Raw genomic sequence first — 19,248 nt, 5'->3', positions numbered from 1 at the left:
CAGCGAAAAATAAAAATAAATAAAATAAATAAATTTATAAAATAAATAAAAATAAACTTTATAAAGACTTTAGCACATATTTAGTGCTCAACAAGTATTTACTAAGTGATTTAAATATCAATAATGTTTTGATACCTTGCAAATTTAGTGATTTATTTAAAATAGGTCTAGTTAAACTTACACTTAGAACTTTACTGGAATTGAATTATTGTGGAAGAGTAGCCCCCGCTCTCCACAACTAGAGAAAGCCCGCGCACAGCAACAAAGACCCAATGCAGCCAAAAATAAATAAATTAGAAAAAAAAAGTTCTCTTTCATGCTGGAGAGGATGTGGAGAAAAGGGAACCCTCCTACACTGTTGGTGGGAATGTAAATTGGTACAGCCACTATGGAGAACAGTATGGAGGTTCCTCAAAATATTAAAAATAGAACTACCATATGATCCAGCAATCCTACTCCTGGGTATATACCTGGAAAAAACAAAAACTAATTTAAGAAGATACATGCACCCCAATGTTCACAGTAGCACTATTTACGATAGCTAAGACATGGAAACAACCTAAATGTCCATCGACAGATGAATGGATAAAGAAGATGTGGTATATACATACAATGGAATATTCCTCAGGCATAAAAGGAATGAAATATTGCTATTTGCAGCAACATGGATGGACCTAGAAAATGTTATACTTAATGAAGTAAATCAGACAGAGAAAGACAAACACAATATGATATCACTTTCATGCAGAATCTAAAAAATAATACAAATGAATGTATATACAAAACAGAAACACACTCATGAACACAGAAAACAAACTTATGGTAACCAAAGGGGAGAGGGAGGGAAGAGGGGACAAATTAGGAGTGTGGGATTTAACAGATACAAACTACTATACATAAAATAGATAAGGAACAAGGATTTACTATATAGCACAGGGAATCACATTCAATACCTTATAAAAACCTATAATGTAATATAATCTAAAAAAGAAACTGAATCACTTTGCTTTATACCTGAAACAAAATATTACAAATCAATTATACTTCAATTAAAAAGCTCTCCTTTATGCTGAATATGTGTTAATTTAATATTTCTCATCAATAAATTTGATTAGAAGCACTTTGCAACTGATAAGAATCTTTACCTATTACTTTTTTTGCTTAGGGTATTTCAAAATGGCTTAAATGGTATAAATGACTTCATTGTTTATATCATATCTGGCATTTTTTGAATGAAATAAAGCATTTAAACAAGTTTCATTACTGTTACAGCCCAAAACACAAAGACTTGTTCTTTTCTCCTACTTTTATATATGTAATCTGAAGACATTAAATTAATTGTTCAAAAGAGGTTTTTAAGAACAAAGTGCCAAATCTCTGATGATTTTTGCGTGTGTGTGAGTTAAGCCTAAACTTTTTATCAAAAAGGGCAAATAAATTCAGACAAGTTCCTGTAAATAGCTGTGGCTGTGTTCATTTTTAAGTCTGTGCTACATTAAATATTCATTTAATAAGTTCATAGCATAAGTATATTTATAATAAAATGGTAGTGGGAATTAAAACTAGGAAGAAAGTGTCATTTAAACAATCATATTGGGGCTTCCCTGGTGGTGCAGTGGTTGAGAACCTGCCTGCCAATGCAGGGGACACGGGTTCGAGCCCTGGTCTGGGAGGATCCCACATGCCGCGGAGCAACTAGGCCCATGAGCCACAACTACTGAGCCTGCGCGTCTGGAGCCTGTGCTTTGCAACGAGAGGCTGCGACAGTCAGAGGCCCGCGCACTGCGATGAAGAGTGGCCCCCGCTTGCCACAACTAGAGAAAGCCCTCGCACAGAAACGAAGACCCAACACAGCCAAAAATAGATAAATAAATAAATAAATAAATTTAAAATAATACAGACATACACTTTAAAAAACAAAAACAAAAACAAAACAATCATATTGAATTCAACACTGTGTCCGAATCCTGGCCAGTAGAAGGCAACCTGATTTCCCATCCCAGCTCTGCCACTACCTAGCAGTGACTGTGAACAAGTAATTCAATCTTTCTAGGTCTTATAGTCTCCTCTGTAACATGAGATTGACAATACTTGCCTTATGGCGTTTTTGTGGTTTTGTAAAGAATGGAGTCAACATGCAACAGGCACCTAGCGCAGTGCCTAACACATAGCAAGTGTCCATGATAGGACGTTACTAATAACAATATTAATTCAACTAGAAGTAACGTTCCAAGACAAGATAAGATGTGAAATTCTTAAACTGCCACACGACTTGAGAACAATGACTCATTTGGCTAGTGACAATATTTCCCCTAACAATGCAACAAGGACATTACATACATTTGCCAGGCCTTTCCCTCAAAAGGTTAATCACATTTACAGTTTTGGGATCTCTTATAATTAACTTCCCTGAGTTTTTCATCCATTTATATGGACTCCTGATCATAATACTATCCCTAGTAGTAATATGCTCCATAAATGTACCTGCTTTGTAAAGTAGCACTGTTTTTTTATACCTCAACAAATCCTTTCAAGTTATGAAATTTTTCTCATTCTTATTCTGCCACTGAAATAATTATAAAATGATATACTGGGCTTCCCTGGTGGCGCAGTGGTTGAGAATCTGCCTGCCAATGCAGGGGACACGGGTTCGAGCCCTGGTCTGGGAAGATCCCACATGTTGCGGAGCAACTAGGCCCGTGAGCCACAACTACTGAGCCTGCGCGTCTGGAGCCTGTGCCCCGCAACAAGAGAGGCCGCGACAGTGAAAGGCCCGCGCACCGCAGTGAAGAGTGGCCCCTGCTTGCCGCAACTAGAGAAAGCCCTCGCACAGAAACGAAGACCCAACACAGCCAAAAATAAATAAATAAATAAATAAATAAATTTTAAAAAATAAAATAAAATAAAAAAATTTTAAAAAAATGATGTACTGAAGCAAAAAGCAAGCTCAAAGGAAGAAATTAAGTAAGCTCAGATTAATAACATATGAACTGTCTTCCATTAAAATAATTATTATATATAAGAATAACAAAATGACCTCTTGAATTTTTACTTGAATAGTGGTCTTTGGTTTGAAATAGAAGTGTCTGTAATTCTTAGAGGAATATACATTTTATAGTATACAATGCATATATACACATAGGTACATGTAGGCATATATAATAATACACATATAATATGTAATTCTTAGAGGCAGAAAACATTTTAACCAGGAATGAGGTGGTAGTCTTTATTAGTTAACTTACGAAAAGAACAACCTGTAAATGGAGAATATTTGAATGAATGATGTTAAAAGATAAACTGTGGTATATTAACACTTGGAAGAGTTCATCTGAACAAACATGAGTTTGACTTAGTGCCAGAAGAAGAATGGTTAGGAGCTCTCTGTTGACAGTAGCTAGGGGAAAGACTTTGACAGAGCAGGCCTGGAAGCAAAGCAAGGAACTTACCTGACTGGCTAAGCAGTTGCCTTACTTAGGAAAGCCTAGTTGGCTTTGTAATTGGTTGTTCTTAGGTTTTGATTTCTTATGCTTGAGACACTTACAGGAATTTACTCTGGCTTAGGTTTGCTTAAGAAGGCTACCAAGACATTAGAGCCACCTCAGTCTAATGGCGGACTTGTTTGATTACATAAAATATCTAAAAATCAGCTGTTCTTCTTTAACCAAAGAAACATTTATAATGAGAAGTATTTTGGATGGAACAAAATTACATTTTATTCTGACACCTGAAACTGAAGTTCCTCATAATCCTTGAGAATGAATAAAACAGTGAAAATGGATTTAGTAGGCCTTTATTAGCTGCTGGCTTGGGGTAAAGTTTGTGAACATTTTAAAAGTATAATGACTATAAAAAATGGCAGCTTCAAAAATATTGTATCATCAAAGGTGGGTTACCCCTTAATTTTGGGCAAGCTATGATAGGACCATATTCTACACTGAGTTCTGAATTGAGAAGCTGCTTGAAGACCAATATTATTCAGATGAGGAATTACTTAAAGAAAACAGCATGAGGGTTTTTTGAAGACACGGTGGTTAGGGCAGAAGGAATGCAAATTAGTTCATCATAGTTTTAGTTCTAATTGTTAAAAAATATTGTCCAAAACACAGAAATAAGGCAGAGAGAGAGCAGAATGTCTTTTCAATGTCACATCCAAGCACTGTTTAACAGGCCCATCAAAGCATTATTTAATTATCTACAATCTAAGGGTCAGCAAACTTTTTCTGTAAAGATCCAGATAGCAAATTTTCAGGTTTTGTTTTTTTCCGTTTTTTTTTTTTAAATCAAAGACCGGTTTTATTTCAGTAATGGAGAGAACTTTACAGGTTCTCTAGAGATGGAGAGAACTTTTTTTAAATTTTTATTTATTTATTTTTGGCTGCGTTGGTCTTCGTTGCTGCACACGGGCTTTCTCTAGTTGCGGCGAGTGGGGGCTACTCTTCTCTGTGGTGCGAAGGCTACTCTTCTTTGTGGTGCAAGGGCTTCTCATTGCAGTGGCTTCTCCTGTCGCGGAGCACAGGCTCTAGGTGCGCGGGCTGAGTAGTTGTGTCTCACAGGCTCTAGAGCGCAGGCTCAGTAGTTTTGGCACACGGGCTTACTTGCTCCGTGGCATGTGGGATCTTCCCGGACCAGGGCTTGAACCCGTATCCCCTGCATTGGCAGGCGGATTCTTAACCACTGCGCCACCAGGGAAGTCCTTCTGTTTCTGTTCTTTTACAATCCTTTAAAAATGTAAAAGCCATTCTTAATTCATAGATTACACCAAAACAGACCAGCAGCTAAATTTGGCCTGCTGACCCTATTCTAGAAGAAGCCCCTTTGTCTGTCTCACTATTCACTATTGATTAAAGGCCTAGATTTTATGAATTCACACGTTAACTTGCAGATTTTTGTCCGGTAAAGGCAAAATTAATTTGGTAAAAACACCAAAGTTACTGTTTTATTGTCATATGATATTAACTAGTTTTGTATCTAACAGAACAATCTTTTTTTCATTAAACTTTTAATCTTGAGATTATTTTAGATTAACATTCAGTTGAAAGAATACAGAGAGATGCTGTGTACCCTTTACCCAATCTCCCCAGTGGTTACATCTTGCAAAACTATTAATACAATATCACAGCCAGGATATTGACATGGATGGAGTCAAGGTGCAGAGCATTTCCATCATTACCAGTTTCCTCATGTAGCCATTTTATAACAGTCACACCACTTTTCTCAAGCCCCCCCCACCACACCTCCTTCTTAAACCCCGGCAACTGTTCATCTATTCTCCATTTCTGTAAATTTGTCATCTCAAGAATATTGTATAAAGGCATCATATAGTATGTAACTTTTTGGGATTGGCTTTTTTCACACAGCACAATTCTCTGGAGATTCATCCAGGTGAAAGATGAACAATCTTACTTAAAATTTCCTTTTTGAAAGGCCTATCAATACCCCGCTCCTCAAACACTCCTTGAATCAGCCTTATCATTCTGTTTGTTCCTTCACTGAGTTGAAAAAAATATTTTCCAAGTGTTCTTTCTGTTTGTATGAGTCATACTTCAAACTTTTTGAAAATGATACTTTGATATAATTGTTTAGCTTGTTTGTCCCCAAGAGATAGTTTCCAGTTGGCTCAGTTTATTATTTAGAAAACTTGTATGCAGTCAGAAAAGATCAGACCATGTGTATGCTCCTCCAGTCACAATAAAAATGTAATTTGCTTTGAGTTTCAAAGTAATGATAAGAATGATAAGATGTTCTCTCTCCAGTGATAGGTTATTTCTGTGAGATTTTTGGGTGCGTTAAGAAGAAATAAGTTTTAAAATAGCATTTTTATCCTATGCCACTGGCTCTTTTTTTCATCTCTTAAGCAATGCTTCCAACAGTAGATCAGCATAGAGATTTATGAGTAATTGGTCAAAAAACCCCATGGGGGGCTTCCTTGGTGGCGCAGTGGTTGAGAATCTGCCTGCCAATGCAGGGGACACGGGTTCGAGCCCTGGTCTGGGAAGATCCCACATGCCGCGGAGCAACTAGGCCCGTAAGCCACAACTACTGAGCCTGCGCGTCTGGAGCCTGTGCTCCACAACAAGAGAGGCTGCGATAGTGAGAGGCCCGCGCACCGCGATGAAGAGTGGCCCCCGCTTGCCGCAACCAGAGAAAGCCCTCGCAGAGGAACGAAGACCCAACACAGCCAAAAATAAAATTAATTAATTAATTAATTTAAAAAAAAAAAAACCCATGGGCCCTTCAGACTTCCATTTTCTGCTTCTAGTGAGAAGTATATAGTTTTATGATAGAGGTTATCACTTAATAGAAAAGGTATGTTTTCTCAGATGGGAAGATCAGATGCCAGTTAGACCACTCCACTGTTTTGGAGCATGACTAAAATAAACTTTCTTTTAAAAAACCAAACAACAATTTAACGGGGAAAATCTCAAACATACACATATGTAGAAAGAATAGTATAACAAACCCCCATGTAACCATCATTTAAATTCAGTATTAGTAATATTTGGATAATCTTGCTTCATACATACCCATCACTTCCCCCAGTTCAGCAAATCGCAGATGTCATATAATTTCATCCATAAATACTTCAATATATATCTGTAAGAGATAAGGCAGTTTTTAATATAACAACTCCATTATCACACCAAAAAATATTAATAATTCCTTAACATAATCTAATACCCAGTCAGTATTCAAATGTTCCCCATTGTCTCAAGCATCTTTTTACAAATGATTTGAAACAGGATCTGAACAAGACCTGTGTATATATTTGGTTGATTCTTTTTTAAAAACATTATTTATTTATTTATTACAGCTTTACTATGGTAAAATTGACTTACAATAAACTGTACAGGTTAAAGTGTACAATTTGATAACTTTTGACATATTATCCACCTGAAAAACTATTACCACAACCCAGGTGATGAACATATCCATCACCCCTAAAAGTTTTCTCATGCCCCTTGGTAATCCCTCTCTCCCAATCTCCCCACACACTCCCCTTTCTAAGGAATCGCTGATCTTCTTTCTACAGATTAGTTTGCATTTTCTAAAACTTCTTAAAAATGGAATCATACAGTATGCATACTTTTTGGATCTGGCTTCTTTCCCTCAATATAACTATTTTGAGATACATAATATTGTTGTATGTACCAACAGTTTATTCCTGAGTACAACTGCCCGTTGTATGGATGTATCACAATTTGTATATCCGTTCACTTGTAGATGGATATTTGGGTTGTTTCTAGTTTTTGGCTATTACAAATAAAGCTGTTATGAACATTCGTGTAAAAGATTTTGTATATACTGTGCTTTCAATTCTTTTTGGTGAATACATAGGAATAGGATCACTGGGTCATATGGTAGGTATACGTTTACCTTTTAAGAAACCACCAACTTGTTTTCCAAACCTGTTGTACCCATTTACAATCTCTCCAGTAAACTATGTATGAAGCTCCACATTCTCACCAACATTTCGTCAGTCTTTTAAATTTTAAATATTCAAATTTTAAACATTCTACAGGTGAACTCCCACTTTTCCAACTACATTTCTGTTTAAGGCCAGATACTCTTCAACCAAAACAACATAATGCAACAGACTGAATGTAAAAGCAGATATGAAATCCAACTATTTTCTATTAGACCAGACATCAAAGAGACTTGCCAAAATGTAAAACAATGCCCTTCTCACTATCCTTTTATCTTGGAAAATATAGTTGTTTCCATTAAAATATAACATGCAATGGGTTTGTTATTATTAAAAAACTTTAAAGATAAAATTCACATAAAATAAAATTCACCATTTTAACCCTTTTGAAGTGCACAACTCAGTGTTTTTTTTATTATATTCACACTGTTGTGTAACTATCAAACACCAGAACATTTCTATCAACCCAAAAAATGCTCCCATAACTTCCAACTCTCCCTTCTCCCATCTCCTGGAAACCACTACTATACTTTCTGTCTCTACGTTATTTGCCTACACTGGACATTTCATATAAATGAAATCATATAATATGTGGCATTTTATATCCCAAATCTTTCACTCAGCATTGTTTCCGAGGTTTATCCATATGGGAACATGTATCAGTACTTCATCCCCTTTTCGTTTATCCATTCATCAGTTTATGGAAACTTAGGTTGTTTCCACTTTTTTGTTGTTATAATAATGCTTCTATTAAATTCATGTACAAGTTTTTGTGTGAAATGTTTTCATTTCTCGTGGGTATATAACTAGAAATAGAATTTCTGGGTCATGTGGTAACTCTGTGTTTAACAGTTTGAGAAATGTCAAACTGTTTATCAAAGCAGCTGTGCCATTTTACCTGCCCCCCAGCAATATATGACGGTTCAAATTTCTTCACAACTGTGCCAGCACTTGTTGTTGTTGTTATTATAACTATAGCCATCCTAGGGGGTGTAAAGTGTTATCACACTGTGGATTTACTTTGCATTTTCCGGATGGCTAATGATGTTGCACATCTTTTCATGTGCGTTTTGGCCATTTGTATTTCTTTGGAAAAATATCTATTCGAATCCTTTGCCCGTTTTTCAATTGAGTTGTCTTTGTTGTTGAGTTGTGAGAGTTCTTTATATGTTCTGGATACCAGACCCTTATCAGATATATGTTACAAATATTTTCTCACATTCTGTGGGTTTTATTTTGACTATCTTGATAGTGCCCTGTAACACACCAAAGTTTGAAAAATTGGACAAAGTCCAATTTCTCTACTTTTTCTTTTATTCTTGTGCTTTTGGTGTCCTATCTAGGAAACTGTTGACTAATGCAAGTTAATAGAAATCTACACCTATGCTTTCTTCTAAGAGTTTTTACTCTTACATTTATATCTTTAGTCCATTTTGAGTTAATTTTTTTATATGGTGTGAGGTAGGGGTCCTAATACATGATTTTGCATGTCGATATTATAAAATAAAAAATTATTCTGAAACTTGTTAAAGATGATAAGGAAGACTTTAGTCAAGAGACTACTGGAATAGGGTTTTGCAATAGGGGAGAGAGATTGGGCTCAACTCCAAATATAATATGGAAAAGTGGGAATTTAGAGCCAAGGAGCAGGGTGTGAGGGGAGGGTCACTGGATAAAAAAATTACTAAAAGGAAACATCAGGGTTAAGGGGGGGATTCTAAGCTGACTTGACAGGATTCTTGCTGAAGCCAGGCAAGGGTGATCAGATATATCACCTGTGGGATCAATGGCGAGTGAGGAATTTAATTCGACAAGGAGCGTCGGGGTTCCTTCTAAACTGAATTAAAAGATTCTTGCTGACAGTGGGTGAGGCAGGCCCAACAAGGACAGACACTGAAGCCTAGACAGTTGAGGCCTAGAGGACTTCGAAGAGACTGCCTAGAATTAGGTCAAGGAGAGAGTCTTTGTCAATATCTAGTTGTCTCAGTGTTATTTGTCGAAAAGATTCTTCTTTTTCCATTATATAAGCTTTGAACCTTGCCAAAAAAGTAACTGACCACAGATGTCTAGATTTACTTCTGGACTCTTGATTCTATGCCATTGATCTATATGTCTGAGATGATGCCAACACCACACTGTTTACTGTAGCTTTGTAGTAGGTTTTGATATCAGTAAGTATGAGTCCTCCAACTTTTTCATTTGCAAGATCGTTTTGGCCATTTGGAGTCACTTGCATGTCTATCTGAATTTTAGGAGAGCTTGTCCCGTCTACAAAAAAAGGCAATTGGAATTTTGTTAGGGATTGCATTGAACCTGTAGATCAACTTGGGGATTACTGCCAAAAGTTACTATTATAAATATTTTGTAATGTCCTTTTAATTACTCTTTACTTACTTACTCCATACTTTACTTACTCCATAAGTGTACTTTACTTACTCCATAAGTGAAATTCACTGATCATATAATATCTCTTCAAATATAATTCCATAAAGGATCAATATAACGAATGCTCCAACTATATTATAAAGGAATAGGCATTTCCATTTCAGACACTATTACACAAGAAGGCTTAAGGAAATAATCAGACAATTGCATTTCAATGCAGAATCAAAGTAAATGTGACCAGTTACAAGGGCAGAATAATACAAGTGTGTTGCATGGTGAACTGAATATCCTTCATGGTGCTGACATAGGTGATGTGGTGTTCTGAAATGGCAAAAAACTCTTGCTAAGGAACAGAACATAACACAGTCACATTGCCCTTTCACATACATGATACTTGTTTTCTTGGAAAATTCAGGGTATATTATAAAACGTGTAAAAAAATACTTGTGTTTATTTGTAAAATGAAGTTTTTTTCTAGGGTCAGATAATTATAAACAGGTTTTCAACCTACATCTGATAGGACATTTGAAAAACAGCGGTGGATGACAAGACTTCATTAGGCGTGAATATCCCTGTATGGCAGACATCTTATATCTTTGGTCTCCATGTGTTAAAATGCCAGTAAAGCCACCCAGTTATTGTGACAATCACCAATACCTTCACACATTTTCAAAATGTTGAGAGGGCACTACTGCCCCCTTTGAGAACACAGGGTAAAGGAAAGAGCACTGAACCAGGTGTTGGAGATGAGAGGGGTGCTCACTATGACCCAAGTCAGTATGTTGCTCTGGGTCTCATTTTCCTCATCTGGAAAATGGTCTCCAAGATCTTTCTGATGATTCCTCGTAGACTGATATCACTTTTCTTATTGCTAGCTGAAAAGTATAATGTAAAAGAATGAAATTAGAACATTTCTCTAACACCATGCACAAAAATAAACTCAAAATGGATTAAAGACCTAAATGTAAGACCGGATACTATAAAACTCCTAGAGGAAAACATAGGCAGACACTTTTTGACATAAACTGCAGCATTATCTTTTTTGGATCCATTTCCTAGAATAACAGAAATAAGAACAAAAATAAACATTTGGGACCTAATTAAACTTAAAAGCTTTTGCACAGCAAAGGAAACCATAAACAAAATGAAAAGACCTACAGAATGGGAGAAAATATTTGCAAACGATACAACAAACAAGGGATTAAATCTCCAATATATACAAACAGCTCATACAGCTCAAAAACAAAAAAACAAACCCAATAAAAAAATGGGCAGAAGATCTAAAGACACTTCTCCAAAGAAGACATACAGATGGCCAAAAGGCACATGAAAGGATGCTCAACATCACTAATTATTAGAGAAATGCAAATCAAAACTACAATGAGGTATCACCTCACACCAGTCAGAATGGCCGTCATCCAAAAGTCTACAAATAATAAATGCTGGAAAGGGTGTGAAGGAAAGGGAATCCTCTTACACTGTTGGTGGGAATGTAAATTGGTGTAGCCACTATGAAGAAGAGTATGGCGGTTCCTTAAAAAACTAAAAATAGAGCTACCATATGACCCAGCAATCCCACTCCTGGGCATACATTTGGAGGAAAGCCAAAATTTGAAAAGATACAGGCACCCCTATGTTCACAGCAGCACTATTTACAATAGCCAAGACATGGAAGCAACCTAAATGTCAAGTGACAGATGAATGGATAAAGAAGATGTGGTATATATATACAATAGAATGTTACTCAGCCATAAAAAAGAATGAAATAATGCTATGTGCAGCAACATGGATGGACCTAGAGATTACCATACTGAGTGAAGTAAGCCAGACAGAGAAAGACAAATATCATATGATATTGCTTATATGTGGAATCTAAAAAAAATGATACAAATGAACTTATTTACAAAACAGAAGAGACTCACAAACAGAATACAAACTTACAGTTACCAAAGGGGAAAGGGGGGTGGAGGGAGGGATAAATTAGGAGGTTGGGACTAACACATACACACTACTATATATAAAATAGATAACCAACAAGGACCTACTGTATAGCACAGGAAACTATACTCAATATTTTGTAATAACCTGTAAGGGAAAAGAATCTGAAAAGGAATATGTATATATGTATGTGTGTGTATGTGTGTGTGTGTGTGTGTGTGTATACACACACACACACACACACACATAATCACTGTGCTGTACACGTGAAACTAACATGATATTGTAAATCAACTATACTTCAATTAAAAAAAAAAACAAAAGAAGGAAAAAGAAGTATAGCTGCTAAAAGCTGTATAGCCTTGTCTCCCTCTGCTGGCTGAGTAACATGTCATAAATGTCAAAAAAAATTTTTGTTCTTTTCAGTGCTGAAGTTATCATCTTTCAGAATTTATAAACCACACACAAAATGCTAACCAACTAAAAAAGACAGACTGTGTTCAAATCTTGGTTATCATCTTCAGTTTTCTAGGTCCTTTATAAATATATGTATCACAACAAAGTCTCCATCTTCTCATCAGGTAATTAAATTTAGAAAAGCAGGTCAGATTTCCAATAAAACTGGCATATTGTGTTGGTCAAGGACTTCTGGCTGGAATAATTTGGCTTATTCCCTCAGATGTCTCCAGTGGATCATTATCTACAAACAGGGGATTTTCTGTTGGAGTTAACAGAATTCCGAGAAATATTCAGCAGAGCATTAATCTTTTAATGGCTAAGCCATGAGAAATCTGTCATATATATTTTACTAATTAATTAATTTATTTATTTTTGGCTGCCTTGGGTCTTCGTCGCTGTGCGCGGGCCTTCTCTAGTTGCGGCGAGCGGGGGTTACTCTGTTGCGGTGCGCGGGCTTCTCGTTACGGTGGCTTCTCTTGTTGCAGAGCAGAGGCTCTAGGCACACAGGCTTCAGTAGTTGTGGCACATGGGCTCGGTAGTTGTGGCTCGTGGGCTCTAGAGTGCAGGCTCAGTAGTTGTGGCGCACGGGCTTTGTTGCTCCGTGGCACGTGGGACCTTCCCTGACCAGGGCTCGAACCCATGCCCCTGCATTGGCAGGCAGATTTCTTAACCACTGCGCCACCAGGGAAGCCCTACCTTTTTGTCTTTATTATATGAAGTCATCTATTTCTTCTTTATTTTTTAACATTTATTTATTTGTCTGTGCTGGGCCTTAAGTCGCAGCATGTGGGGTCATCGTTGAGGCGTGCAGGATCTTTTAGCTGTGGCATGTGTGCTCTTAGTTGAGGCATACGGAATCTAATTCCCTGCTCAGGGATCAAACCCGGGCCCCCCGCATTGGAAGCACGGAGTCTTAACCACTGGACCAGGGAAGTCCCGAAGTCATCTATTTCTTTTTTTTTTTTTTTTTTAACTTTGGGTTTATTTATTTATTTATTTTTATGGCTGTGTTGGGTCTTCGTTTCTGTGTGAGGGCTTTCTCTAGTTGCGGCAAGCGGGGGCCACTCCTCATCGTGGTGCGCGGGCCTCTCATTATCGTGGCCTCTCTTGTTGCGGAGCACAGGCTCCAGACGCGCAGGCTCAGTAATTGTGGCTCACGGGCCCAGTTGCTCCGCGGCATGTGGGATCTTCCCAGACCAGGGCTCGAACCTGTATCCTCTGCATTGGCAGGCAGACTCTCAACCACCGTGCCACCAGGGAAGCCCCAAAGTCATCTATTTCTTAAATAAGCAATGTCGTATTTATTGATCCCTCTCTGAAAAGCAGTAACTTAATGCTTTTGTTCTTTTTAATTTCCTCTTTTCGTCATATTATCTTATTTTGTTGACATAATTTTATAGTTTATCTACTTAAACCTAAAGCTAGGGACTTCCCTGGAATTTCTGGATTTCTGAAATGTCATCAGAAAGTGTGGACCTTTCTAATTAGTACTGCTTGATACTTGGTGAGTCATACTTTTCTTCAGTTAAGGGATATTTTCTATTATTTATTTTTCCACTCTCCTGTCTTCGTTCTCTCCTTCTTTACATTGACATATCCTCCATCTGCTGTCGTTTTTATTTCTATTCTGAGAGGCTTCCTCTACTTTGTCCTCCCAATTACTTGGCCTTCAGCTTTCCACTTTATCATTTTTCTAATCTGGTATGTCGTCTTGGCAATCACTCTTTCAGTTGTCTGATTAATTAATTCCCTTTCATTGCAGACTTTTTGTTTGATAGATGCACTATCCTCTGAGTATGCTAATTAGGACAATTTGAAAGCCTCTTCTGTTTTTACAGTTATCTATGTCTCCGATGGGGCTTGCTATTCAGTTTGTTCATCGGGGTCCTTCTCTTCCGTGTTACTGCTGCCTTTCCTCTTGTCTGGTAAGCCCTGACATTCACTCAGATGTAGGAACAAAGGCCTCCATTGGTTAGTCTAGGCAGTGGTGGGTGTGGGTTTCTTTAGTAGTGAAGTTCTCCGTTCCCCAGCTGACCTCCCCAAGGGGAGAGCGGGTTGCTTGTAAGTGGCAGAGCTTGCCTTCCAGCATGTCTCACCAGATGTGTGGGTACAGAGCCAGCAGACAGGCTGCGGAACCCCACAATCGCCTAATTAAGGAGGGCTGTACTTTTGCATGGAACAGGTTTAGCGTGTTTCTCTCCTAGGCAGAGCTGCCTTTCCCTCCTCCCCACCCGCGGCTGCTGTGGACTTCTGAAGTAGGCTCAGGCTCTGCTCTCCTTCGCTCAGGCTTGAAGCACTTCGCTGGGTGCCCTCCTTAGGCCACCTGCCCACTTTCTTTAGGAAAAAGCACTTGGAACAGGGCCTAGTGCTTTGCAATGCGCTCAACAAATATCTGTTGAATAAATGATGGAAGAGGAGTGGGGAGGGACCCAAATGTCCCTGCAATTCCAAACATGCTTCGGTAATGAATTATCCTAAAGAGGGCTTCCGGGTCCAGCCCTGCTCTTTGTATTCAGCTCAAACTAGCCAAATGCCAGTGCCAGGATTTCCTTCATTACATACGGTGTGTTGGACTAAGCGCAATTCCCTCTTTTTCTCTATCAATGTGACCCCACCTGCTCACTCTCTTCTGTAATTCCATAATTCAATGAGACCTTGGGAGAGAAAGAAGATAGATGTGTGTGTTCTGTCTGCCATATTAAACCAGAAATATATGTGAAAGTAAAGCTACAGAAAAAAATTTACTTTCAAACTTTTGTTGAACCCTCACGAGATGGAAAATAGAAAAACTTATTTCAGCTTTTCTATTTATTATATGTTGATATTTTATTTGGAAATTAGGAACATAATTATACAATTGAATACTTGTATAAAAAGTAGTGGGAAATGAATTAAAATTTTCTGGCCTGTTTTAAATAGAATCACAACATTTTAATATAGTATGAATACAGTTTATATGCGATATATAATATATACCATATTAATAATATAAATGAAATTTCAGGACTCCTGAGGAAAAGTACAGTTTTGTCAGTTGAATATAAATCTCATCTGAAATAAATTTAGCTTTTAAAGAAAACGAAGTACAGAGAATATTAAGTGGAAAAAGAAGTTGCTGCATAGTATGATACACACATTACAGCCACATTAAAAATGTGTGTATATATGTATATATATATAAATATATATATGTGAGTATATAGAGGTGTATAGATATACACACACATAGAGACACAGAAATACACACACATATAAACAGAGAAACAATTAGAAATCACAGCAAAGTGTTAAGTTATTTTAGGAGGCTTGGGGTTAATACAATGGCGATTGAGAAGCACTAGCGTCATGTAATTTATTCCAAGTAAGAGGGATTAATTACATATACATTAATTAATTAAAAAATACACACTGGGGGACTTCCAGAGTCAGTTCTGATATATAAAGAGTTTGGAAGTTGTTTCTCATGTCCTTAAAAGAAAAAGGCTGAACAAACTGAAAAATCAATGACTTTAATGGCTTTTCTTGGAGCAATAAGAGAACTGAGGTTGCAGGACAAACTGTCACGTCAGAATCTAGAGACAGTAGAACACAGAGTCACAGGCGACATCAGCTTACCTGAAATAGAAGCTGCTGGAGCCATAAACCAGGAGGAAGTTACATGGTAACTTCGATGAATTGCTGAAGACTGGGTGTGGACCAGCATTAGAGAGAGAAACTCTGAAGGGCTGTAGTCTAACTGAGGTCTCCATACTTCAGTGGGTTTTACTTCCAGGAGCCCCACTAGGTTCTCATGAAGAGCCAAGATGGAACACTTGTGTTTCTGGCAGGGGGAGGGGAAAAGTAACCATTCTGAAATATGCCCAGTGTTCTCCTTAACAAAGACCTATTCAGTAGAGAGAAAAGACTTCACCAGAGCCTTAGTTCATTTGGGGGAAGGGAAATTACCCAAACCAGCCCCCTCTAGCTTTATTCTCTCACCTAAGGGGGAAAAATACTGAGAAACACTTGTGAAAGTTCAGGTACACAGGCCTATTAAAAGACTGAGATTTACACAAAGGATTATAGAACATTTCCTCTCTCCCCAGTACATTACCACATCAACAGGGCCACAGTATAACAGCGGATTACAGCTGAAGGAGCTGCAAGGTGCAGATTCTATTCAACCACAAAGCCAACAGGGGAGACAGAAACAAGGACACTAGAGGAAATGAAAGTCTCTGACACCTACAGCTACAGCAAATATGAAACACGGTCCAACTCCTAGCCAGATTAACATAAGACCGCACACGGAACACCTACTGATCTCAGCCCCTATTACCTAATATACCTTAGTATGGCTAAAACAAGACATACTGTTCTAAGGCAAGAGACAAAGCAAGCATCAGAACCAGATTCAGACATGGCATAGACTTTGGAATTTAAAATAACTATGATTACTGTTAAAGGTTCTAATGAAAAAAGTAGGTAACATGCAAGAACAGATGGGTAATGTAAACACAGAGATGGAAACAATAAGAAAGAATTTTAAAACTATGAGAAATTAAAAACCCAGTGTAACAGAAATGAAGAATGCCTCTGATGGGCTCATCAACAGACTGGACATAATCAAGGAAAGAATCAGGGAGCTTGAAAATATTACTATACAGTAAATATGGCTATATCCCAGGAGTTCCTGGGATATAGTAAATATCTTCTCAAGCTCACATGGAACATTCACCAAGACAAACCACATTCTGGGCCATAAAACACACTTGAAGGAATTGAAGAAAAAAAAGAAATCAAAGTATATTCTCAGACCACAATGAATTAAACTAGAAATCAAAACAGAAAGATAGCTGGAAAACCCCAATATATTTTTAAATTGAAGTATAGTTTATTTACAATATTGTGTTAGTTTCTGGTGTACAGCAAAGTGATTCAGTTTTACATACATATGTATACATATATATAGTTTTTCATATTCTTTTCCATTATGGTTTATTACAGGATATTGAATATAGCTCCCAGCGCTACACAGTAGGACCTTGTTGTTTATCCGTTCTATATCTAATAGTTTGCACCTGCTAGTCCCAAACTCCCAGTCCATTCCTCTCCTGACCCCCTCCCTTGGCAACCACAAGTCTGTTCAATGTCTGTGAGTCTGTTTCTGTTTCGTAAATAAGCTTGTTTGTGTCTTATTTTAGGTTCCACATATAAGTGATATCATATGGTATTTGTCTTTCTCTTTCTGACTTACTTCACTTAGTATGATAATCTCTAGTTGCATCCATATTGCTGTAAATGGAATTATTTCTTTTTTATGGCTGAGTGATATTCCATTGTATATATGTAGCACATCTTCTTTATCCATTCATCTGTCAATGGACACTGAGGTTGTTTCCATGTGTTGGCTATTGTAAAGAGTGCTGCCATGAACGTAGGGGTGCATGTATCTTCTAATTATAGTTTTGTCTAAATATATGCCCAGGAGTGGGACTGCTGGATCATATGGCAACTCTACTTTTAGTTTTTTGAGGAACCTACACACTGTTCTCCGTAGTGTCTATACCAATTTACTTTCCCACCAACAGTGTAGGAGGATTCCCTTTTCTCCATACTCTCTCCAGCATTTGTCATTTGTAGACTTTTTTTTTTGGCTGCACAGCACAGCTTCCTGGATCTTAGTTCCCCGAACAGGGGTCGAACCCACACGCTCTGCAATGAAAGCGGAGTCCTAAACACTGGACCACCAGGGAATTCCCATGTAGACTTTTTAATGATGGCCACTCTGACTGGTGTGAGGTGGTACCTCATTGTAGTTTTGATTTGCATTTCTCTAATAATTAGTGATGTTGAGCATCTTTTCATGTGCCTCTTGGCCATCTGTATGTCTTCTTTGGAGAAACGTCCATTTAGGTTTTCTGCCTATTTTTTGATTGGGTTGTTTGCTTCTTTGTTATTGAGTTATATGAGCTGTTTGTATACTTTGGAAATTAAGCCCTTGTCAGTTGCATCATTTGCAAATATTTTCTCCCAGTCCATAGGCAGTCTTTTCATTTTGTTTATGAAAAACCCTAAATATCTGGAGATTAAACAAGACTCTCTAAATAAAATACCAGTCAAAAAAGAAGTCACAAGAAAAAAAAACTTTAATATTTTGAACTTAAATGAAAGTGAAAATACAACTTAGCAAGATTTGTAGGATGCAGCAAAATCAGTGCTTTAGCAGAAAATTTATAACATTAAATGTGCATTTCAGAAAAGATCTGAAGGCAATAATCTAAGCTTCTATCAAAAACTAGAGAAAGAAGAGCAATTTATGCCTAGAGCAAGCAGAGAAAAACAATTTAAAAATTAGAGCAGAAATCAGTGATATCAAAAACAGAAAAACAATAGAGAAAATGAAATCAGGGCTTCCCTGGTGGCGCAGTGGTTAAGAATCGGCCTGCCAATGCAGGGGACACGGGTTCCAGCCCTGGTCCAGGAATATCCCACATGCCACGGAGTAACTAAGCCCGTGCACCACGACTACTAAGCCTGCGAGCCTACAGCCCGTGCTCTGCAACAAGAGAAGCCACTGCAATGAGAAGCCCACGTACCGCAACAAAGAGTAGCCCATGCTCGCTGCAACTAGAGAAAACCCGCAAGCAGCAACGAAGACCCAGCATAGCCAAAAATAAATAAATAAAATAAATAAATGAAAAAAAAAGTTTGCCATGAAAAGCAATGAAATCAAAAGCTCATTCTTTGAAAAGAAATAAAATACATTGTGAAGGGGTGGGATAGGGAGGGTGGGGTATGGGGATATATGTACACATATAGCTGATTCACTTTGTTGTACAGCAGAAACTAACACAACATTATAAAGCAATTATACTCCAATAAAGATATAATAAAATAAAATAAAATAAAATAAAATACATAGTGAATTTTTAAAGATTAGCTTTGGTGATTTTTGTTAGAAATACGTATCAGAAAATCCCTTCGAAGATAATATGAGATGTGAGAAAAAAAGCATTTGCAGTTTTTTGCATTAACATTAATTTTGCCATTAATATTTT

This window comes from Eschrichtius robustus, chromosome 8 (genome assembly GCF_028021215.1).
Source record: "Eschrichtius robustus isolate mEscRob2 chromosome 8, mEscRob2.pri, whole genome shotgun sequence".
Lineage (NCBI taxonomy): Eukaryota > Metazoa > Chordata > Mammalia > Artiodactyla > Eschrichtiidae > Eschrichtius > Eschrichtius robustus.
This window is presented reverse-complemented; position numbering follows the sequence as displayed.